The sequence below is a fragment of the Copidosoma floridanum genome, unplaced genomic scaffold, assembly GCF_036245765.1.
Source record: "Copidosoma floridanum isolate Cflo_tuat_1 unplaced genomic scaffold, Cflo_Japanese_pri ptg000030l, whole genome shotgun sequence".
Lineage (NCBI taxonomy): Eukaryota > Metazoa > Arthropoda > Insecta > Hymenoptera > Encyrtidae > Copidosoma > Copidosoma floridanum.
The window spans coordinates 40,435,350-40,443,095 of record NW_028321907.1 but is presented as its reverse complement, the minus strand read 5'-3'; the positions used below and the strand labels follow the sequence as shown (position 1 = coordinate 40,443,095).

Genomic DNA, 7,746 nt, shown 5'->3' with positions numbered 1-7,746 from the left:
ATACCCCGTATGCGGACTTCGCACTCCGTGGTGCTATTCACATAGACAAAAATACGAGTTGTCCATGTGAACGTTTACAACAAAAAGGGGCGGGGTTCGTGACACTCAGGCCTTAAAAGTAAGTAAACAGACCAAACAGACCTATACTTTGTTCTCCACCTTTGTTCTGAATAGCTCACGTGTGATCGCACCCTTATAGGAAGAATGATCGATTGTACGATTCCAATCGATATCGTGATATGTAAGTCTTGTTTACAGTGACACGAAAAGACGTGAGTAGTAGAAATAGAGAATAGCTTTGCTATAATATTGCAAGCTGTTTAAAGGAATAATTGTTTTTTAATTTGCATAAATTCAAAGTAAAATGTTGCCGTATACATCAAATGAAGAGTTCGATGAACTTGTTGACAAAGATGCTACAACGTAAGTTTTCACATGAGGTTATAAAAATGCATGCAGTAATTTTGTACACAATTTTTTTTGTTGATATTAATTTTTCGGATTCGATTCAGAAATATTGTTGGCTACGTTGATGAAATCGTAGCACCCACAAAAGTGGGAGTAAAGAACCACCTGCTCTTTAAATTTACGATAAGTAATGGCAGTAAAAGAATCGTTTGTTAGGTGTGGGAAAAAGAACTCATTGATAAATTACGTCAAGAAATCACTTTTAATAAGGTAGAAAAATAATTGTATTCTTTATAAAATGTATATGCAACCTATACTAAATTTTTTTTACATATTTGCAGATACTCCATGTGAACGGTGGATTTTGTAAAGCATCTCTCAAAACTAATTTCAAAGCTATTCAAAATTTGGTGCCATTTGAATTGATGATCCAAAAAAATACTGATATCAAGTATTTCGGTACTCATGGATTGACTGAGTGTATGGAATCTGATATTTTGGAAATAGAATTTAAGCAGTTGACAACCTGCACAGGTTTGATCTGTAATTAATTCTTTTTATTTTGAATAAGTATTTATGAATGATTTTTGAATGGAAAAAGGATTTATTCTATCTTTTTTAACTTTATACTTCAGGTGTATCTGGTTATATTAAAACCAAATTTAATGTAATGAATAGTAGGAATGATTTAATGACTTATGGAATTGGAGCTATTACAAATGGAACTTTTAAAGTTACAATTCCAGTTAACCAATTCACAACTTCTAATTTACAAATTGACAGCCACGCAACAGTTAGTGGTATTGTAAAAGACCAAGGTATATCAGTGAATTTTTATGTATAGTGAAAATTTTAATTGTAAGGATAGTTAATGTAACTATATTTAAATGTTTTAAGACTCCTTAGCCCAGATTTACTGTGACAGCATGAAGAGTATTGTATACAACAAGGACGAAAATACTATGTCGGAGATAGATGTTCTAAAGGGAGGACGACCTTTAAAAAGGAAGAGAGCCAATTAAATTTTTTAAGACACGTACCTGTATGGTTTTTATCATAATTTGAAAAGAGCAAATTAAACAATTATCAATGACTTTTTTCCGGTTCTGCGCATAGGGCCAAATCACGTCACGCATTTAATTGAATATCTTTTTAAATGGCGTCAACTGGGGCACTCACGTTCTTTATTTTTAACGTTCTTTATTCTTAACGTTCTTTATAAATAATGTGCTATGTCATGCAAGTGTATGTTAAATGTGCAGTTATTTAAGACCAAAAGTTTTCTAAGAGTCATCGTTATATCGTAGTTCATAATTATACTTTCTAAGAGTCATCGTTTTATCATACTTAAGAGTAACTGAGTTGTGATATTTGTAAAGTTATGTGAATTAAAAAGTAATTAATATATTGAAAAATGAATTATTATAAATGCGTAATTGTATATGCTAATAATTTTGATAATACTTTATATTCCTTGTAAATCATTTGACAATATATAACTAGAAATTGAACTTTTATTAAAAAATTTTATATTAAAGTAAATAATTTGTAGCAGCCTGCTAGTTTTAAGTTTAATACTATGCTTAAAAATTGTCGTTCCTATTTTTCATACTAACATGTGTCAAATAAAAATGATAACAATTAGAAGAGACTGTTACGTACGATATGCTAGGCATATCACACTAACCCCCCCTGGTGCCCACGAAGCTACCTTATCAAGAGGGTACCAACGGGAGGGGAACGAGGTAATATAAGGCCCGGCAAGCCTCAAAATCAAGAGAACGAAGAGAAGACTCGGACAGACAGAGAGAACGGAGAGAAGACTGGGACAGACAGGGAGAACGAAGAGAAGACTCGGACAGACAGAGAGAATGAAGAGAAGACTGGGACAGACAGGGAGAACGAAGAAAACACTCGGAGAGATCGGGCAACTAATCGGGAACACACACGCGTCTTTGCCTTACAAATAAGTATCTTAAATAAGAGTCTTTAAGGTTCCAAGGTTTTGATCGTTCTTGCGAAGCACCTCCTTACCTTTTGGTTTTCCCACGTAACAGTTTTGGTGCTAGGTGTGGGGTTTGGTAAGAGTCAAAATTTTTTTTTGCACGCCGAGAAGCACACATAGTGCAGTGCCGCGAGAATACAACGATTAAAAATCGAGGAGCCGAGAAACCGATCAAAAAATACAGGGGCAGTCATATTCTGCAAGCAACGGTGACATCAACCCGCAGGAAAACAGGACTAGAACACCAACTGCTGATAATCACAGGATCAAGGATCAAGGAGACAAGCGGCGAGCGCTGAAAAAAAAAGATTTTTCAAAATCTTTTTTTTACTGGTGTGCATATCAACGAGAACGTAAGTCCATTTATAATAAAATTAATTTTATACCTTACTCCACGGGCAAAAGAGGTAAGGCACTTATTAGGCGAAAATAAGGTCGCAGAACATTTTTTTTTATCCTGGATTTATATTTATTATTACGTCCGCTCCCCGTGTTTGGCGTCTTTTTTCACTCTTAGAACCCGAAGAGAAATTGTGCGAGACAACAGACTTAAATAAACAGCAGATTAGGAAAATTTGGGCATATCAAACATAAAACAGAGGGAATTTATAAGTAGGCTTTCACAGATATAGAAAATATTCGAAAATAATAATATAATAATAATAACCGGCACCCATATATACAACTAATTTCATTATTATAACTCTTATTAACAAAAACAGACCACAGATATTCCCAAAATAATATTTCTCCCTATTTATCACTAAACAAAGAAAGGGCAAAAAATTAAAGAGAGCTAGTGATAGACGAACGCTGCTCTTTTATTCTCTTACCTCGCCTGTCACTACTCTTTCCACCCGATTATTGTTAAGCTGCAACACAGGTAATTAAACGCAGCCCCGTTGCTAGGAGAATAAATACACCTTATTAGAACCAAAAAGGAGGATACGACACATAGAAATACATATATAAAAGAGGAAAAAAAAATAAAAATAAAATAAAAGGAAAAAAAAATGATTCATCTACGCGACACTATCCATGAGTCAGAGAGTAATAGTAAAGGCCCAAGTAATAATATGACGGCAGACTTGTACAGGCCAGAGCCCAATAGTAAACAAAAAAAGGAAAATATGACGGAACGAATGTTGGAATTGGAGCTGGAACCCGAGGGGTGCGAGAAACTAGACGCCCTGGACGAAGAAATAAAAGCGATAGTAATGAGTTTATTTTCAAAGATAAAAGCAAAACTAAAAAGAGCAGAGGAAGTGAACGTGCCACATGAGCCAAACACTGAGACCAACCGAAATCCGTCACCGACGATAAGAGATCAAAGGGATATATTGTGCGACACAAACGCAAACACAGGACGTATAAATAAAAAAATGGACCCTCTCTCTGGCGAATGAGTCATCGAGCGAGGCTTAAGAGAAACTGAAGAAATACGTGGAACTCGAAAAAATAAAACAAATATGTTATCAACACAATGGAGCATGCCAGAGAAACAAGAGTGCCCAATTCACGTTACACCCCATTACGAATATTAAGGCACAAGAAACTCCGGGACGAGAGACTTACATGCTCAACAGCTGTGGGACGGATTAAGAAATATGAACAAAGAACCTGGAAAAATCAAGGAATTCACGTCTATGGTAGCAGAACCACCGTTGACTAATAATTACACAAACTGGACCGATTTTAATGAACATAGGGATAGGGACAATATATCACCAACCATGGGCCTATATACAGAAAATATGCAAGCTACAGGTAATCATAACCATCCACGCAGACCGCAAAATTTACAACAAAACATACTGCCCACGCTCAGCCACATGGCAAATAGCATCCCGTTCTTCAACGGCGACCCAATCAATCTGCCGCTATTCAAAAGAATGGTAAGAATGACTGCTCAAATGATCGGTCCAGAATATGAATTATTTTTCCTTGGAACCATTGCAAGCAGACTAAAGGGAAAGGCAGCTGAGAATTTCGCGCCTAGATTGGCTTCATTCGGCACGGTCCAGGAATTTCTTCGGGAACTTTTGAACAGATATGGGAGTATAAATAATTCGGACTTTTTAATGGCACAATTAAAGATAATCAGACAGCAAAATCGGGAATCGATAGAAGATTACGGAGGAAGGGTACAACGATTATATAACAGGCTCACGATGCTGCACGATTCAAATCCAAGCTTACTGCCGATTCAAAAGCAGGTCCTAAAGGAAGGCGTGGAGGCAGAAGCAGTCAAACAATTTACATATGGGTTGCACCCAACATACAGGTGCAAGATCACAAGCTTAAATCCGAGGACTCTCTGTGAAGCAATCATAGAGGCATTAAAAATAGAGAGTGACCTCAGTCTACGGCACGCAATACCAGTAAGTGCACTGCCTGCATACAATAAGGCAAGAACCGAACGAGGGCCACTAGTACACCTAGCAAGTAAAGAAGATAACACAACAGAAACCACTAACGGGGCACAAGTGACGGCAGGAAACGTAAAACGCTGTATATATTGCGACAGCCAAACCAGGCATTCAGTCGAGGAATGCCGAAAATCACTAGCAGTAATCAATGACAGAAAAACTTCGTGAGACAACGGAAGAGAGTTAAAAGGAAATTGCAGTTATTGTCAGAGACCAAGTCACTATGCGAGAGACTGTCGTTTACGTATGCAAGACATAGAGGAAGAGGAAAGACGGCGAGTCGAGGGAAATAACCAACCCGTGAATAATACCTATACCAACAGAAATGCCTATGATTATAGGGGTAAAAATGATAACTTTAATAATAACTATCCCAATAATTACAACAGGGGCTATAATAATGGCCCAGTGGAACAATATAACAGGAATAATAATTACAATTATAGGAATAATAACTACAATAACAGAAATAACAATTACAATAATAGAAATAACAACTACTATGACAGGAATGATAACAATAACAGATATAATAACTACAACCCTACAGGGAGTAATTATTACACCAACCGCGGCTACAGTGACGAGTATAATAACAACAACAGGGAATCATTCAACCGTTATGGGAACAACTATAAAAATCAAGACAGTAGGGACGGCTATAATAGGAACCCAATGAGGCAAGAGCCACCACGGGATAGGGGCCCACAGCATCGAGAAAACAACGCATACGGCCCTAACAATAGGAGGGACGTACCGGCAGCTTTAAACTCGCAAGATGTTCGGCGTGCTCCCCAAACGCCAAGCATGAGTTAAAGAAAAAAACGGAGAAAAGAGTGTCTAGTGAAGGAGAATGTGTGAGAGAGAGGCCGGAGAAATCCGAGCAAAAAGTATTGGAGGTAGAAACACACAACAGCCCAAGCAATGACGCAACGCGGAAAAGAGAAGAACGTAATAAAGCAAAACGCGAAGATACTCCTACACAGCGGGAAGGCAAACGCACAAGGAAAGGCAGGAGGGCCCGCAAAAAGAGTAATCAGATAAGGGCACTGGACACACACATAGAGAATGACGAACCCAAGCTTTCAGAGGGTGACGAAGAAATAGAGCAGCTTCGTAAAATAACTATAAATTTATCAAAAACAGGGCATAGGCCACCATCGGTCCAGTTACAAGGACCACAGTTAAAAAATGGAAAAGCGGCTTTTTATGCGGATACAGGCGCAGAGATTTCGATTATAAAGGAAAATGTTCTTAGCACAGACATGCTGATAGACAGTAGGTATCGAGTAGCTATTATCGGCGTGACTCACGGAGCACGCAAAACATTGGGCACAGTACAGACTCAATTGCACGGATTGGGGTGCACATTACATGTTGTCCCCCATGACTTCCCAATTGACGCGGAAGGAATCATAGGGTGGGATATTTTTAAGAGATACCGGGGCCAGATAAGCGCCGCCGAGAATATTATTGAATTTGATGATGTAGAGATACCACTGTTAAAGCCGGAGTGCTTCAAAATACCTGCGAAATCGAGACAAACAATTTATGCGCAAATAAAAAACAGAAATAAATAAGAAAATGGTTGCATACCCCTCCAAGAGACCAAGAGATGGAAGAAGGAAAATTATTTGGAAATTTTATTACCAGAAATATAAATGGGAAAATAGTCGCAGAATGTATTAATGTGAGTGACGAAATAAAATACGTGCCTGTTTCGGAAGTAGAGCTGCTAAAGTACGAAGAAATCTATCGAAAACACTCAAAAAACGTTGAAGGGGACAATGTCGAAAGCTTGGGGGAAGCAGTTATAAGATTATTTAATGAAGAAATAAGAAATGATGGAGAAGAAACGGAAATTTTTTTGAAAGACAAAAAGGAGACAGAGATACAAAAACGGGTGAATAAGATAATGCAACTTGTAGATACAGCCGGTTGCAACCAGAAAGAAATAGAACATGTAAGAAGACTGATCGAGTCAAACCCCTATGTATTTGGCCTCGACGGTGAGCCTCTCAAGGCAAGACACCTGATAAAACACCGAATTATAACAACGTCAGATAAACCTATCGTAGCGAAAAGATTCAGATATCCACCAGCAATAAGGGATCAAATAAAAGTTGAAATAAAAAAAATGCTCGAACAAGGGATAATTGAACCCTCTACCTCCCCATATAACTCAAATACATGGATAGTGGCAAAACAACCGGGGCCAAACAATGAAAAAAGAGTAAGAGTAGTCACAGACTTTCGACTACTAAATGAAGTCACAGTAGGGTCATGTTACCCACTACCGTTTCAGAGTGACATTTTAGAGAATCTAGCATCAGCACGTTACATCACAGTAGTGGACCTCAAATCAGGATTTTTTTAGGTAGAAATACACGAAGATGATGCACATAAAACCGCATTTTCGGGCCCGTACGGGCACTACCAATACAAAAGGATGCCTGTGGGGTGCAAGGACTCACCAAACACATTTTTAAGGGCTACAGCACTAGCACTAGCAGGATTACAAGGCCATGAAATAGAAGTTTATCTCGACGACATAATGGTATTTGCCCCTGACCTTGAGGAACATGGGAAACGATTTACGAAACTGTTAAAACGGCTAGCAGCTGCAAATCTCACGATCGAACAAAAAAAATGTCAATTCTTGAAAAAAGAAGCGAAAGTGCTCGGTCACATCATAGGCAACGGACAGATAATAATTGATTCAAAGAAACTTGAGGCAGTTAGAAATTACCCTCAACCAACAAATGCAAAAAAAATAAAACAATTTCTAGGATTCGTAGGCTATTACAGACAATTCATCAAAAATTACGCACGAATTGCCCAACCCCTATCAAATCTCTTAAAAACGGGCACGAAATTAGAATGGGGCGATCAGCAGGAGCAGGC

At 38.0% G+C, this 7,746-nt stretch overlaps 1 pseudogene; it reads left to right on the top strand.

Moving 5' to 3' along the window:
- The first annotated feature begins 364 nt into the window (after nt 1–364).
- LOC149373631 (uncharacterized) lies at nt 365–1,474 on the top strand (annotated as a pseudogene).
- The last annotated feature ends 6,272 nt before the right edge of the window (nt 1,475–7,746 follow it).